This window comes from Psammomys obesus, unplaced genomic scaffold (assembly GCF_907164565.1).
Source record: "Psammomys obesus unplaced genomic scaffold, mPsaObe1.curated_primary_1811, whole genome shotgun sequence".
Lineage (NCBI taxonomy): Eukaryota > Metazoa > Chordata > Mammalia > Rodentia > Muridae > Psammomys > Psammomys obesus.
The window spans coordinates 4,914,641-4,930,205 of NW_026596134.1; the positions used below are offsets into that span (position 1 = coordinate 4,914,641).

At 46.1% G+C, this 15,565-nt stretch overlaps 1 pseudogene; it reads right to left on the bottom strand.

Annotated features, from left to right (window-relative positions):
- Positions 1-14,358: 14,358 nt before the first annotated feature.
- On the bottom strand, positions 14,359-14,458 carry LOC129666222 (U6 spliceosomal RNA; annotated as a pseudogene).
- Between the last annotated feature and the right edge of the window lie 1,107 nt (positions 14,459-15,565).

Genomic DNA, 15,565 nt, shown 5'->3' on the forward strand with positions numbered 1-15,565 from the left:
CTTCAACTCTGGGTGTCTTCTATTGGTCTCAACCTTATTTTTCGTGACAGGCTCTCTCACAGAACCTGACACTTAGCATCTCAGCTCGTCTTATTGGCCTGTGAGGCCCTGGGCTGCACCTGTCTCCTCAGCCCTGAGTTCATAGGCAAACTCTTCCTAGCCTTGATTTTACATGGGTGCTAAGAAACTAAACTCAAGTCCTCATGCTGGACCATAAGCCAATTACAAATTGAGCCTCCTCCCCAGGTGGGATAAACATTTTGATTTTCTAAGAGTAGATTCTCTTTCACACAGTGCTTCAGTCACTGGCTGTTAAGGGTGCTGTTGCCATTCTGTTTTCTCTGGAGGTTTAAGTCTCAAGGAGGGAGATGATGCACCTCTACTAACAAAGGGAAATCACAGCCAGTTTCCTCCCTGCTACCTTGAACCCGTGCTCTCCAACATGGGTCACAGAAGCAGGTGCCCTGCTGCCTCCAGAGCCACCACGAAACCTTCTCTGTGGAAGTCCCTCATTCTCTCATTGCAGAGGCTTCATCTACACCTGTGAATGAGGAAGGCAGCAGAGGGAGGCCCAGGACAGTCCTCACTGGCTTCCCTCCATCACCATCTGGCCACAATGTCTGTGTCAATCATGTTTCCATGTTAAAGAGGTGGCCATCCAAGACTGGAACCCAACCCAAGACACAACTCCCCAAATTTCAACATATGTTAATGTAAAATGATTATGAAGGTAATGTATGTTTTACAATGGGCAGGCAGAGAAGAGAAATAAGAAAAGATGATTGGTGTTCTTTACAAGGAGATCAAAACAAAACCTACAGAAAAATATTATGTGACAGAACTGAAGAAAACTTGACTGAAACAAAGACTTTTTCTAGGCCTTGGGTCTTCACCTCCAAAACTTCTTTGTCATGTCAGACTTGGATTTGGTCAACTGTGTCTGCCATGGCCCTTATGAGGGGAAAGTAGAACCATTATACGTTTTACCATGTGCTAGTCAACTTCAGACACTCACAACTAAAGCCTAACCCTTCTTTGCTAAGCCTTTACTCAAAGAAAATGGCCTAGGTGAAAGCCATCCTCAAGAATCCATGATTACAATGAAAGCGTCTAGAACAGGAATGGGCAAGGTTCCTGTGGAGAGCCAGTTTGATATGCTGTAGTGATGGGATGGTGAAGGTATAAAAGACTTAAACTGAGTAAGCCCCTCCCACTGAAAAATCAGAATGCAGTGAGTGAGAGAATGTGGTGAAGGGCGTGCTGGCCAGGCTGACTCTAGCAGGTCCCCCTGGCTCTCAGAACAACCAAGTTCATAAAAACCCAGATTATTACTTATTAGAAGACATTTAGGATCCTTAACACTACCCCAAAGATATCAGTTAACACCCTTCCTAAATGTTATTATGTCGCCTAGAACTATTCCCCCATTTTCACGTTATGTTGATATAAAATTGTGATGAAGGTGACATCTAATAGATGAAAAACAGAAATAAGTGAGATTGTCGGTGTTCTTTACAAGGAGATTGAAACAAATGAAACAGAAAAAGTATTGCATGATATAGCAAAAGAAAACTTCACTGAAATAAAGGCTGAATCAAAGGAAAACGTGATTCAGAAAGTGACACCCATGTCACTCTGGAAACTGAATTCCGAGAGTAAGAAATACATTTCTTATAAGCCAACAAGCTTGTAAGAGAGATACACAATCTTAGGTATAAAAGGGTCAAAAATGCCAAGGTGACCTTCTGACCTTCTGAGGCTATAGTCAGTGCCAGAGGACTAGTACTTGTCAGTGGCAGGAATGAAAGGAATGGTTCCAGAGTTTTAAGACAAAGTGACTTTGGAGACACATATCCTAGAAGTATTGATCATCAGGCAAAAATGTATATACACATTCAGGGGAAACTGAGCCTCTTTCATCATTTAGTCTTGTCTTTAAAATCTAGAGAATGCAGGGGTGAACTAAAAATAAATGATGCAGGAGTGACGTCACATTAGTTTGATGTTTGCACAATCACGAAAACTGAAGTTTATACCCTCGCCACTATTGAAAGAGGCCTAGAGAGAAGCAAGTGAGGCTTACTTCTTCTTCATGGTGAGGAGCTACTCTAACATTCAAGCAATGATAACTCCAAACAAATCCGTGCTTCAACCTCTCTCCTTAACTGAGAAAGATCTGGGAAGGAAATCAAATCCCATACATGGAAGAAAATTCATTTGAGAACATTCCTCGGCTTTTGCTTCAGCTTCTTCTTTGCTCAGCTCTGATGTGCACACGATCCTGATTTCTCCCATCATCTTTCTTTAGGACACCATCACCGTGCTTTTGTCCATTTTAACACAGAGAACCATGCTGTGGTGGTTTGAGTGAGAAATGTCCTCCACGGGCTCAGGCGTTGAAGTACTCAGTCCCCAGTTGCTGATGCTCAGTCAGGAGCTTCTGGAGGTGTGCCTTGATGGCGGAAGCATGTCCTAGGGTGCAGGAGGAGAGGCCACTTTGAGTGTTTACCCTATGTCCAGTACCTTGCTTCATGCTTGCATCTGAAGGTGTGAGTTCTCAGCTTCTGGCTGCCGTGGTGCCTGCTGTTGGTGCCATGCCTCCTGGGCAAAGTGGACTCCTATTCCTCTGGAACTCTAAGTCAAAACAAACTCTTCTCTAAGTTGCTTGTGGTAGTGGTGTTTTATCACAGCAACAGAAAAGAAACTATTACAAACACCCATGGCAATGCTTAGCAAATACTGATGACCACATAGTGAATCTTGGAATTTATTTTGTGTATATATGTTTTATATTGTTGGAGTATTTCACAATGAACGCCTATGATATTTACAAAGCATATGAAGGCAAAGGTCAGTGTCCTGAAAAGTGTGAAAACAGGCCCTCACAATGGAAGAGTGGGCCAAGCTTCTGGGTTTTACTGTTGAGGGAAACCCTCGTTGGGCTAGGCCTTTTTGACACTCAGCTTCTGGAATTGCCCTTGCTTATTGTCAACATTTTTTTTTTCTAAGAATATCTGAAGAGTTAAAAAAACAAAAAACCTTCAGACAACATCTAGGTCTCAAACAAAACCCCCCAAATCAGCCAACTAGCCACCCACCCAACCAAACAGGAACCACACCGTGAAGCAAGCTGAGCTGTGCCTACGTGGTACACATGGTCACTAGCTGCAGTGTGGTGGTATAATACGTTCTAGTGACCCTTTTCTTGAGGGTTTTCTTGGGCACAGAGGTAGGAGCCTAACATGCAATCATGTTTGGTGCACGTGGTGCTGATGAGGTGCTGTGTGTTTGGTCCCATCCAGCAACTACCAGGGACACTTTACCGCTCATGATCTCCCGTAACAATGATGTACTACCACCTAAACCTAGGGGTATGCAGGGCTTTTACTTAAACTTAGTAAATATATTCTCACTGAATGTCAGTCATTCGGAAAGGTAATACTGCACCCACTGTACCAACTAAGAGCCATGAGTTTGTGGAAATTCAAATTATTTGCTAGAGAAGTACATTTTTTTTTTAAAAATTCTTTATTAATTACACTTTATTCACTTTGTATTCCCCCTGTGGTTCCCTCCCTCCTCCCATCCCAATCCCTCCCTTCCTCCACCCTCTGCATGCATGCCCCTCCCCAAGCCCACTGATAGGGGAGGTCTTCTTTTCCTTTCTTCTGATCCTAGTCAATTAGGTCTCATCAGGAGTGGCTGCATTGTCTTCTTCTGTAGCCTGGTAATGCTGCTTCTCCCTCAGGGGGAGGTAATTAAAGAACAGGCCAATCAGTTCATGTCAGAGACAGTTCCTGTTCCTATTACTATGGAACCCACTTGGATACTGAACTGTCATGGGCTACATCTGTGCAGGGGTCTTAGGTTATCTCCATACATGGTCCTTGGTTGGAGTATCAGTCTCAGGAAAGACCCCTGTGCTCAGATTTTTTTGGTTCTGTTGCTCTCCTTGTGGAGTTCCTGTCCTCTCCAGATCTTACTGTTTCCCAGAGAAGTATAATTTTGAGGCAGAATTTTCCAGCAAGATCTAGAATGTGTTGGGTGGAGGACACCAGGAGCAGAGTTTGGGATGCATTTCTTAAGCCAGTGGTTTGTTAGTTTGTAAAACTTCAACAACTGTATGTTCTTAATTTTTTAATTATTTGTTTTTAAATTACGGTTTCAATGTTTGTTTTGTATGTATGTGCATGTGCATGTGCAAGCAGTTCCCCCAGAGGCCAGAAGGGGGCATCATGTTCTCTGGAGCTGAAGTTAGGTGTCTGTGGGATGCTTGGTGTGGATGCTGGGAACTGATCTTGGGTCTTTTGGAAGAGCAGTAAGTGTTCTTAAGCACTGGGTCATCTCTTCACCTAATATTTTTCATTCTAAATAAAAAGATTACTTAATTTTGGATCCGGAGAGGTGGCTCAGTGTTTAAGAGCAGGCAGTGTTCTTGCAGGAGACCTAAGTTCAGTTCCTAGCATCTATGACGAGAGGCTCTTCACTGACTCTAACTCTAGCTTCAGGGCATCGAATGCCCTTTTGACCCCCACCAGAACCATTTTCATGTGCACAGATCTCCTGTATGCGCACATGTGCACGTAATTAAAAGTACAATAAATATTAAGTTATTTTATTAGTGTGTGTGTGTGTGTGTGTGTTTAGGTCAGAAAACAGTCTTACAGAATTGGTCCTCTCCTCCCACCTATTTGTGGGTTCAAGTGAGCAAACTTCGGTCACCAGGCTTTTATAGCAAGTACCTTTCCCCTCTGAGGTCTGTCACCAGCCTCAGCCCTGTACCTTCATAGGTGTTCTTGCCAGCCATTCCTTTTGGATGGGGCTTACATCAGTATATGAATTCAACCGTCTACAGGTGACCTGGCCACCTCGGTTAGTTCAGGGATTGGTAATGACTCCAGATGACCATCAGTGAACATACAAGGGCTTTTTCTACTGTAACTGAAAAGCATAGACTCAGTTTTTTTTTAAATCTTATTTTATTTTTCCAACAATTTCATGTATACACAAGATGTGTGGTGATGGGGCTAGATTTTCAGTGCACACATCGTGGTACAGAGGACCTCAGCAAACCCTTAAGGACTACCACAGAGAGCCTAAGGCAGGGCCCAAGAGTGAAGTGATTTCCATGTAATTTACCAGTAATTTGCCGGCCACACCAAAGTCTAACCACCATGGACCTTGGGAGTGCACATAGGACAATCAACTCTGAACGCTCCAGTCCTCTGGGGATGAGGGTGGACTTATGGAAGGGAATGCCTTGCTCACTCCATGCACCCATCTCTCAGGAATGACTGTCCCCATGAAAACAACCAGAGCAGATGGGTGCACTACAGCTGAAAGGCTGTCACTTGGGAAAATGTATTTTAAATGATCCAAATTAGAGGAACGACTTTGTCTTCAATGTGTGTATAAAATCACCACCCTTTTACACTGAGCAAGCTAGCTTCTATTTGAATTATCAGAAGCACAAAAACAAGTGATTTTTTTTTTAATTCAAAATGTTTTCTGTCACAGATTATGTGAAATTAAAGGAACTCTTCCTCCTGGAAGGTGTGGACGGCTGCCCTTCTTTTGTTGGATCTTTTCGCAGTTTTGACACAATTTTCTTGTCTTATAAACAAAAGTGGCTTACCCTTGGCCAAAAGAAGCCCAGAGGAGGCACTCACAAACTCTGTTTTTGTGGAGACAAAGAAGAAGCAGTGAGATGTTTAGAAGAAAAGTTATAAATGCAATGATGGGAAGAGCATGTGGTTCACATTAATTCAGAAAGGGCCCTTTATTGGATCGTGATCTGATTGTGTTTACAAATATATAGCCAGAGGCTTTTAATTTGGGGGCAATTTCATTGTTCATAGATATATATCCAGCTACAGATATACATCTATGAAATTATGTGCTTATGTGTTTTAAATGAGATACGGCCTCTCTCCTGTAATGTAATAATCTTCCTACTTTATGATCTACAGTTGCCCAAAGTTGGGGCAATTTCATAACAACCTTATTTGAAATACCATAATAGATGGAAGATGTAAATATGTGATGTTTAGAGACCCGGCTGAAATTTGAATTCATTGGAATTTAGCAACTGCGGGAGCTAACAAGGACAGACTTCATTAAATTGCACACATAGGCTTCTTGCACATCTAGCCACTTCTTTGCCTCTTTGCTGTTTATTTTTCTTTTAAGCCCAAGTTCAATAAATAAACCCAGCTAACAATTAAAAAGTCCCCAAATTATTCTAGATTGAAAAATGCAAAAACAGCCTGGCTCCAGCTCCTCTTGCAGTGGAGTTTGATTAACCTCTCTGATTGCATTTGGAGGGGTGGGGTGAGGGCCCACAAGGCGCTGGGGCTTTTAGTGAGCGCTGCCTATGAAAAAAACCTCAATTATCGCCAAGAGTGGAAAATGTTCATAACAGATAAATGCTCTTCTGGTGGAGAGCTGCCTTTTCAATGCAGCACAACTGATTTGGGAGAGACACCATTCTATCGCCCCTTTCTTCTCTGCCCTAAGCCCGGCAGCTTTCGCTTGGCTGTAGGTGAGCCCCTTGGCCCGCAGCCAGCTCAGCTAAAACAGCTTTCTCTAGCTCCTGATGCTGGGTGTTCTATACTGATGAAGAAGAGACCAGAAAGCTGTGTGGAGAAGTAAAACCAAATTGGAGAAAGGTTTGCCCTTGGTTAGGATCTGCTGTGAGAGGCAGGTGATCCTGAGAGGTCACAGGACAGAAAAGAGCCTCCCCACAGTGTCCTTGTGTGTGTGTGTACATATATGTGGCTTATGTATATGTTTGTGTTTCTGTGGAGGCCAGAGATTGACCTCAGTTACTCTCTTCCTTACTTTTTGAGACAAGGTCTCTCACTCAACATGGATCCTGACCACTGAAGTAGGCTGGCTGGCCAGTGGACTCCAGGCATCTTCCTGCCTCCACCTCCCCAGTGCTCTGCTCACAGGTTCTCTATGCCATGTCCAGCTTTTTATGAAGATGCTGGGGGGATCTGACCTCAAGTCCTAATGCTTGTGTATGTGTTATCAGATAATACATCTCCACAGACCCGGGGTATCCCCATGTTTAAACACTGCCATGAAGCCATGTGACTTGACCTTCTGATAAGATGAGCCTACGTTCAGATGTTACCTCAGAGAAGCTTCTGCTTGCTCTGTCCTTACTGTATTATCCCTACCATGACACAGTTTGCTTCCACACAGTCAGAGCTTTCCTCTGGGCAGAACTCATGTTTGTGCTTTCCTTGCTAAGCTCAGGATTGGCTCCTTGTTGGCTCCCAAAGCACAGAGCCACGCCCCACCCCCCTCCATTCTGGCTCCTCCTCTGTGTCTCCTTTTCTTGCAGGGGCTGGGAGCTTTAGAATCACACAGGCCTGGGCTAGAATCCTGTCCTGCTATCTGAACATGGTGCTTCAGCCTTGGGGCTTTGTTTTCCATTTGGAAGACAAGGATAAGTCTATCCACCTCCAACATTGCTGTGCAAGGTTAATGGAAGCACAGGAGAGCAAGACAGCTGGCATGACATACAATGGACACTCTACTGGAACAGGAGAGCTCAGGGCCTTTCTGCCTTTAAAAAATAACTTATTCTTTGAGAGCTTCATACATGTGTATATTATATCACCCTCACCCCTCCACTCTTTGTTATCCCCCTCCCAAGCTCTCTGACCTCATTCCTTTTCACACCAAGCTGCCATCCCACTTTGAAGTCTTTTTGTTTGGTTACTTTTGCTCTGTGAGCCACTGGATTCCCCCGGGGGTACTCCCATGAGTGCAGGTGTGGCCACTATATATTGCAGCCCTCATCAGTGAGTGCATCACTCCAGACAACAACTTCCTTCTCTTCAGCAGCTCCCTGCTGCCGTTAGCTCCCTCGGGCAGAGAGAGGCTCTTAGTTACTTTTCTATTGCTGTGATAAAACACCATGACCAGGGCAACTTATGAAAGGAAACTTTTAATTTGGCTTAGCATGGTTTCAGGGGGTTGAAGTCCATGGTGGTGGAGCAACCATTAAACAGAGAGAGAGAGAGAGAGAGAGAGAGAGAGAGAGACTGAAAATGGTGCCAGTCTTTCCAAACCTCAGAGTCTATGGTGGTGGAGTAACCATTAAACAGAGAGAGAGGCACTGAAAATGGTGCCGGTCTTTCCAAACCTCAAAGCCCACTGGTTACACCTCCTCCAACAAGACTAAAACCCCTAATCCTGCCCAAACAGTTTCATCGACTGGGGACCAACCATTCACATATATGGACCTCTGGATGCATTCTCACTTAAACCGCTATGGCCCCTCTCTCTTCTCTGATCCTCTGTGGCTTGGTCCTGTGCAGGCAAGCACAGCTGTTATGAGTTTCCAGGTGCCATAGTTATCATTCAGCTTTTATGTTCTTCTGGTCCCTCTTCTGTGAGGGGGAGGTATGGGCTTCCTGTTCAATGCTGAGTCCTCCGCGGCCACTTGTCAGCACCTCAGCTACCCGTGAATCTCTGTACTGATCAGTGTTTGCTGCAAAGAGAAGCTTCTTTGAGCAAAGCTGAGGAAAACACTGCACTAGGACTATAAACACAAATATTTAAAGCAGCTTGACAACATGTTCCATCAACAAGACAAATGTAGTAGGTTTACTACTAGTTCCTATTAGCTCGTCAGCTGCAGGCCTGCTCAAGGCCCAGAAGGCTGGTCAGGAAGTCTCTCTTACAGGCCAGGCTTCCGAATCACAGTGAGAAGAATTGGTTACCCCTATGTTAGTCATGCCACTATAGTATCAGTAGGTACCTCTTATCTGGCAAATTGTTATTTCAGCTGGCAAGGTTTAAAGCCAGAGAAGACAATTTCTGGTTTTCCTCCCCAGCTCCTTAGATAGTAAGTTTCAAAACTATGAAAGCTAGAAATCGGGATGGAGAGACTAACTTAGTTTTAGTATAATTTCACAGAATTGCCATCTCATTTTGGTGGACATCCAATGGTGAGGGCCATAACCTGTACAGTTTTAGAAGCCTCTGGAGCTAAGAAGGTGCCCCCCACCTGACACTAGGTTTCTCACTTAATAACCTATAGTTCCTGAATAACCATTATTCAGCCATATGTGACACCTCCATTCAAAGTCTCATTTTAAATTTATTTTAATAAACTCGCAAAGCAGTGTATTTCTATAGAACTTCTCCATACATCCTCTCCCTGTACCCCACTTTCTGTCTCTACCTCCCACCTATCTGTATTTAAACATTACCGCTTCTGGTTTCCCCTCCTCTTCTCAGAGCATGTGTTCTCCCCATCTCCACCACCGTCAAATCCCCTGCTCTCCCCCTCACCACGATGCCATTCTTGTATCAGCACTTTCACAGACATCTTAATTTTGACAAATACATCTGAAGCTACCACCCACATGAGAGACCATGCAGCATTAGACTGTTGGGGGCTGGGTTACTTTACTCCCTAATTTTTCCAGTTCCATCAGTTTACCTGTAAAATTTCATTTTCCTTTACAGCAGCATAAAATTCCATTGTGTGCATATACCAAGTTTTCTAACCAGCCCATGACAATTGCCGACTCCTAGTGAACATAGCTGTGCAATGCGCATGTCGGGGAGCCCTTCAAAGAACTATAGTATAAGGAGGCTGTTTGTGTGTGAAGATCAGGGTGTACTTACCCACTTGGAGGGTCAACACATCGTAAGGCCTCGTAGCCTTATGGAACTTCATGATGAATGTGTTTTGATGTTGACCATTGGCCTGGGCTCTGCCTTGAGGGCCTGTCACTCACCAGGACATCTACTGTTGTATGTCCTTAAGCTTTCCTCCTTCCCCTCTTCAACACACTCTGGTCTCAGTTGTCACAGCCCTCGGCTTCTTTCCTTCTCCATATGAAGTCTCATGAAGAGGAGAGCCCAGGCTTGCTTCCTGTCTGTGGCTTTACTCAGACTTGATCTTTGATTGGCTCATCTCATAATTAAGCAAGTAAAGGTCTTTCCCAGATTTAGATCTTGCCTGATACAGTATCAACCTTCCTGATAAGAGGAGCTCGGTGGTACAATAGTGGCATGACTGTTGTTCAAGTTCTCCCTCTGCTCAACCCCTCTTCTTTAGACCTGTAACTTTTGTGTTTGTTTGTTTTTGGAAGGCTTCTGCAAATAAATTCCAATCCTCAGTCTGTTATGCAGGAACCCAGTAGCTAGCTGATAGCGCTGCAGAGGCTGTGGGATGCAGACTCTGGATAGGACTCTGGATTTGGCAGTGCTGCTGGCCCATTGTCAAGGAGGACCCCATCACTAGGAACAGGCACTGGACAAGCAGGCCCTGGCATGCTATAACAATGGCGTGATTCAACCTTCAGCCTGTAGTGAAGTGTGATGGGAAACTGGAGAGAGGGCTGCACTGCAGGTACCATGTCTCAGGTGAGGAGGGAGGGGACAGCAATTAGCTACAGTGGAAGTGATGCTGAGGGCAACTGATGCATGACAGAGACACGGCAGAAGGCTAAGAGGGATTAGTCACCGAGTAAGGCTGAAGTGCGAGAGCTGGAGAGTAGCATGGAAAAAGACTCACACCTTATCTCCTGGCAGAAGAGAGTTTGAGGATCAAATTAAGGGTAATAAGAGTAATAGGAAGTCAGTAGTCTCGGAGCCTGCAGGTTTGTAATGGCAAGGCTAGTTCTCAAATGGAGGAGTGGTCGGGTGACGGTTTGGTGAGTCCCTTTGAACAGCCTCGCCTCCCTTATGCCTTTGAGTTAGAATTTCCTGGGAGTGAGGTAGTGAAGTGGGCGGGCCATCATGCTGGCAATGGTTTGAGTTGAGGTGCTATCTCCACAGGGGAAGAGGTGGATGGGTGGCCTAGATGGGACCACGGCAGGGCAGGAGGGCAGCAGTAGCTCTCATGTTGCTCACAGACCCACCCTCTTTTAATTTACCTTGCCTGAGAGACCTGGAGCTTCTGCACCAAGATGGACTAAATTTAGAGACAGCAGCTGGTTTGGGTGCAGAAGGCATAGACACTCGTGGATGCTGATAAAAATCTGTTAGGACAGCACCTGCAGGGTGGGCTACATCAGCACCCTCCATCATCGAAAGATGCTCTTTTCCTGGGGGTCTCAGCTTACTTGCCCCAATGTCAACTTAATACTAAAGTGTGAGTGCCCAGCTCCTTTGGCCTTGAGTTGGGGGTCTCTGAAGCTTGCTGTTCACAGCAAGGTTCCCACGAGAGATGTGTCAGCAGTGGATTATAGTTCTCCTTGTGTCAAGTCCTCCCTCCCACAGCCACCCCCTCCAGCTGTGTCTTTACAAAAACACTCTGCAAAGGTTCCACCTGTATTTCAGAGGCTCGGTGTCCATTTCTCAGAGAACCTGCCTCTGTGTAAACACAATAAGATCCAGGCCAGGGCCCCTGTCCTCTCTGCCTCTCTTCTGGGTTAATCTTCAAATATAGGTCCTCGTTCACTGCTCCCAGCCTCCCAGAGGACGCCACTGTGGCCTTGTGCCTGGAACTCTGTATTCTGGATTGTCTTCCCCAATCTTTGTTAATTTCTAAGCACCTCTGCCAGTCTTGTTACCTGGCCCCATCCAACCACAGATCAAGTCCAGGTCTTTGGGGAGGGGAGGCGGGGAGGAAGCAGTCACTTGTTGACAGAGAATGTGCAAAGAGGCTCAGTCAAGTCCAAATGTAGGAAGCCTCCCTTCCCTGCTATTTATGAATCACTGGCCTTCCAAAGGCCCTGGAGATGGGGTCCCACTATGAGGGCTTCTGTCTCCTTTTGCTTTCTACAGTAGGGGTGTCACTCATTGCACTGACATCTGATCTTTGGAACATTTCCTGTAGACACCCAGAGTCCACTTTGAACTGCAGAGTAGGTTGCTAGGAGGCCAGGCCACAGCTAAACATCCTTTCAAGGGCTCGGGTTTGGCAAAGACCTCAGTGTGCGTGCGTGTGTGCATGTGTGTATGTGTGTGTTCTCCTTCCTTAGATCCTCTTCTGCTCATTTCCAAGAGATGAAAGAGCCTTATTCAGCATGTTTTGGACTGTCATGCATCTCGTTCAAGTGCTATCTAGCAAGAAAGATTTACTGTCTGAACATCTTTTATTGGCTGCTTGGAGCCTCTTTCTTGACCAGGTGACTTAGGTCCTACTAATAGGGACAGGACTGTCTCATGTGCTCTTAAAGGAGGTCAGACTGTCTGAGAACTCAGAGCTGGCTCAGAGATCCTTTACCAGCCTAATAATTTCCATGCTCAACCTTTCATGAGAAGGAGGAATGTTCTGGGTGGGGGAACAGCCTTTCTTTCTCCCTTCTCATTGCTGTAAAGACCTGCAGAAAGCAGAGGCCACTAATTGTCTCCTCAGCCTGTGGCTTTGCTGCAAAGGCCTCTGGGAAACCCTTTTCTAGGTGCCTTGCTGTTCTGGCCAACCACATCCTGCGACCAGCTTCACTCACAGAGCTCAACCCAAGACAGTGGAGGACCCAATTTGTTTCTCCATGGGACACACTGGTTGGTCTGTCTCAGAGGCCAGGGGAAGTCAGGGCAGGAGCAGCTGAAGGGAGGACTCTGATAAGCATCCCTTTAGTGCTCCTGAAAGCACCAAGCTGTGGGCACCTGTGTGCCTTTTAACAAACAGGGGAGGCAAGATTGCACAGGCGTGCCTGGAGACTCCAAGGTCCCTTTCTTCCTCCTACTAATGATCAGACAGCACTGTCTTGCTTGAGAGTATTGTACTGTTTTTGGAAAGGAGTAGGATAATGCCACCAAGAGGGCCCCACCCTTGCAAAGCTTCCAGGTTCACCATGCTCTAGACATAAAGTGACTGTGTTCTGGGGGGAAAAAAAAGCCCTGAACTTGGTCTCGGGAAAACCACTTTAGCTCACAAAATGTGGTTGTTGTAAGACCATGAAACAGGCCAGTAACATGCTTGGCACATGCCTGCTGCCATGTAGTGAGGGGCACTGGAGCCCACTGCTGTGGGGACAGCCCCTCATCAAGGGCCCTTGGGATCTACTGTTATCCTGAGTGTATCTTACCAGGGACTTTCAGTCCAACTGCACAGAGAGGCTGCATGACAACAAGTCCGGGCCCCTCTAGGACGTGGGCAGAGAGTACTATAGTCTCTGCACTTGCACCCTGAGAGGGAGAGTGAAGATGTGGAATGTGGGAGCGAAGGAAAGATGCTCACCTCGGGATGAATTGGGCTGACCTTCCTGATTGAGAGGCTAACACAGAGCTATCCAGGGGCTGCTCAGTGGAGACAGACTTGAAGCCTGAGCTGAGTCACTGGTGGGACCGTGGCATGTGCTGCGTGTGTAAGTTCTCATGTGTACAGGTACATGTATGCACAGAGGAGAGTCCAAGAGCTGCATGGAGAAACTTCATTTGGGTTGGCAAGACCCCAAAATTCCTTCTCAAGATAGACTCTAGGGTAATGATCCCTCCTTGCCTTCCTCCCTCCCTCCCCCCTTTCCTCCATCCTTTCCTTTCTCCCTTCCTCCCTCCTTCCCTTTTTTCTTCCCTCCCTCCTTTCCTCTTTTCCTCCCTCCCTCCCTCCATCCTTTCTGCTCTTCCTCCCTCCCTTCCTCTTTTCCTTTCTTCTCCCCTCCCTCCCTCTTTTGCTTCCTTTCTTCCTTCTCTGTCATTTCCTCCCTTCTCTCATTTCCTTTCCCTCTTTCCCTCCCTTTCTCCCTTCCGTCCTTCATTTGTCTTTCCTTCTCTTCTTTCTATGCCTCTTCCTCCCTCATTTTCACTCTCCATTTCTTCCTGTCTCTTCCCTCTCCTCCTCTCCACTTCCCTTCTTTCTTTCCCTTTAGGGAGGTATACCTTCCCCATGTGGGCTATCTTAGCTATTTCTATCTGGTAGGAGAGGGAAGTTACCTAGTTAGACAGAGACCTGCTGTCCTGAGTGAGACCTCACAGGGCCGAGGGCTGCGAGGCTACCTGAGAGATGACGACCCTGAACCCTCTGCTCATCCAGAACGAAGCTGACGAATATAGGAAGCAAGGGATTGTGGGCCAGGACATCAGCATTTGTTGGCAGCCACTATAGGATATGAACCTAGAATTTCTTAGTGTTATGTGGAGTTTTTAATCCCTTACCTCAACTCCTGTGCTTTACTTATATTAGGTATTTACATAGTCGTTCTGAATGCCCTGAAAGTTCTAGATACTTTTTAAAATTCATTTTTTAAGAATTTATTCACTTTACATACTGATTGTGGCTCCCCTCCTCGTCTCCTCGTGGTCCCTCCTCCCCCCCCCCAATAGGGGAGCTCTTCTTCCCTACCATCTGACCCCAGCCTATCAAGTCTCATCAAGACTGCCTGCATCTTCTTCCTCTGTGGCCAGTTAAGGCCACCCTGCCAGGGGGAGTGGGAGTGATAAAAAAATATGGAATGCTTCATGAATTTGCGTGCTATCCTTGCACAGGGCAATGCTAATCTTCTCTGTATCATTCCGACTTTAGTAGCCGAAGCGAGCACAGTTGTAGATACTTTAAAAATACTGAACTTGGAGATAAGCCCATGGTCTCCAGCTGTGTCCCCAGACCACTGTTCTCCTTCCCTTCATACCTAAGTAGTGATTCCTAAGCATTTAATGCCCTTTTTATAGAAAGCTTAAGTTATATATGCATTTATACATACTAAATTCATCTTGTTTTGTGCTGGAAATCTGCATAAATAGTAGGTACCAGGCGCCTCGTGGTACAGAGCACTCAGTACCTAGCTTCCACCCCTCGAATGCTGTTAAGAAGACTGAGTGATGGGTAAGCAGAGAGTTCGTTTCCCTGAGCAGTGGGACTGCCCTGCCATGTCTGGTGCACCCACATGCCTGCAGACCACCGCCAGGCTATGGGATTCGCTTTCCCACAAAGTTCAGAACAAAGAATCCGGAAGGTGGAAGCACTTCTGCCCAGGGCCTCAAATCACATTGGGACCTTACGCCAAAGCACTTCTCCGTTCCACATCTCAGCTTCCTCACCCGTTGAACAGTCACACCCGGTAAAGGACTGCGTGGGCTAGTTTGGGTTTTCACCGGAGCTCTGAATGGCCCTGCATCCGCAGTACAAGAAGCAAAGCTCTGTCCCCATGTGTGATGTACGCTCGGGATCACTTGGCTTCACCCCACCTTTCTCTATTCCCGTGTGTGAGACTTGCCTGTGTGCTGTCTAGTCTATAAATGTGAAGTGTGTGTGGAGAAGTCGCTCCAAAATGTGCATAAGGAGGGATCCTCCTTAAAAGAGGAGGTAGTTTACAAACCACTGTCCTTGGGAACAGGTGGATAAAGATCTATCCAAAAAGATGGAAGAAACCTGGGAAGATGTGGTCATAAAGAAGTGTGGTGTCTCTCTGGCAGCTTGACAGAGGGAGGGTGGGTGGGATCGGTCCCTCCCAGATCCCCCCTCGCCAGCATGGGAAGCTGAATACAGAGAGGGAACCTTTCTAAGATCAAAAAGTGACTTTGAGAACAACCCTGCCTAGTCTCAACTGATGGTAGAATTTGGGGACAGCAAAACGAATTCGGGAACAGGTAAGAGAAAATGAATCGAGTAGCTGTGAAAGCCTTCATAGGTTTTCATGTGACGTACACA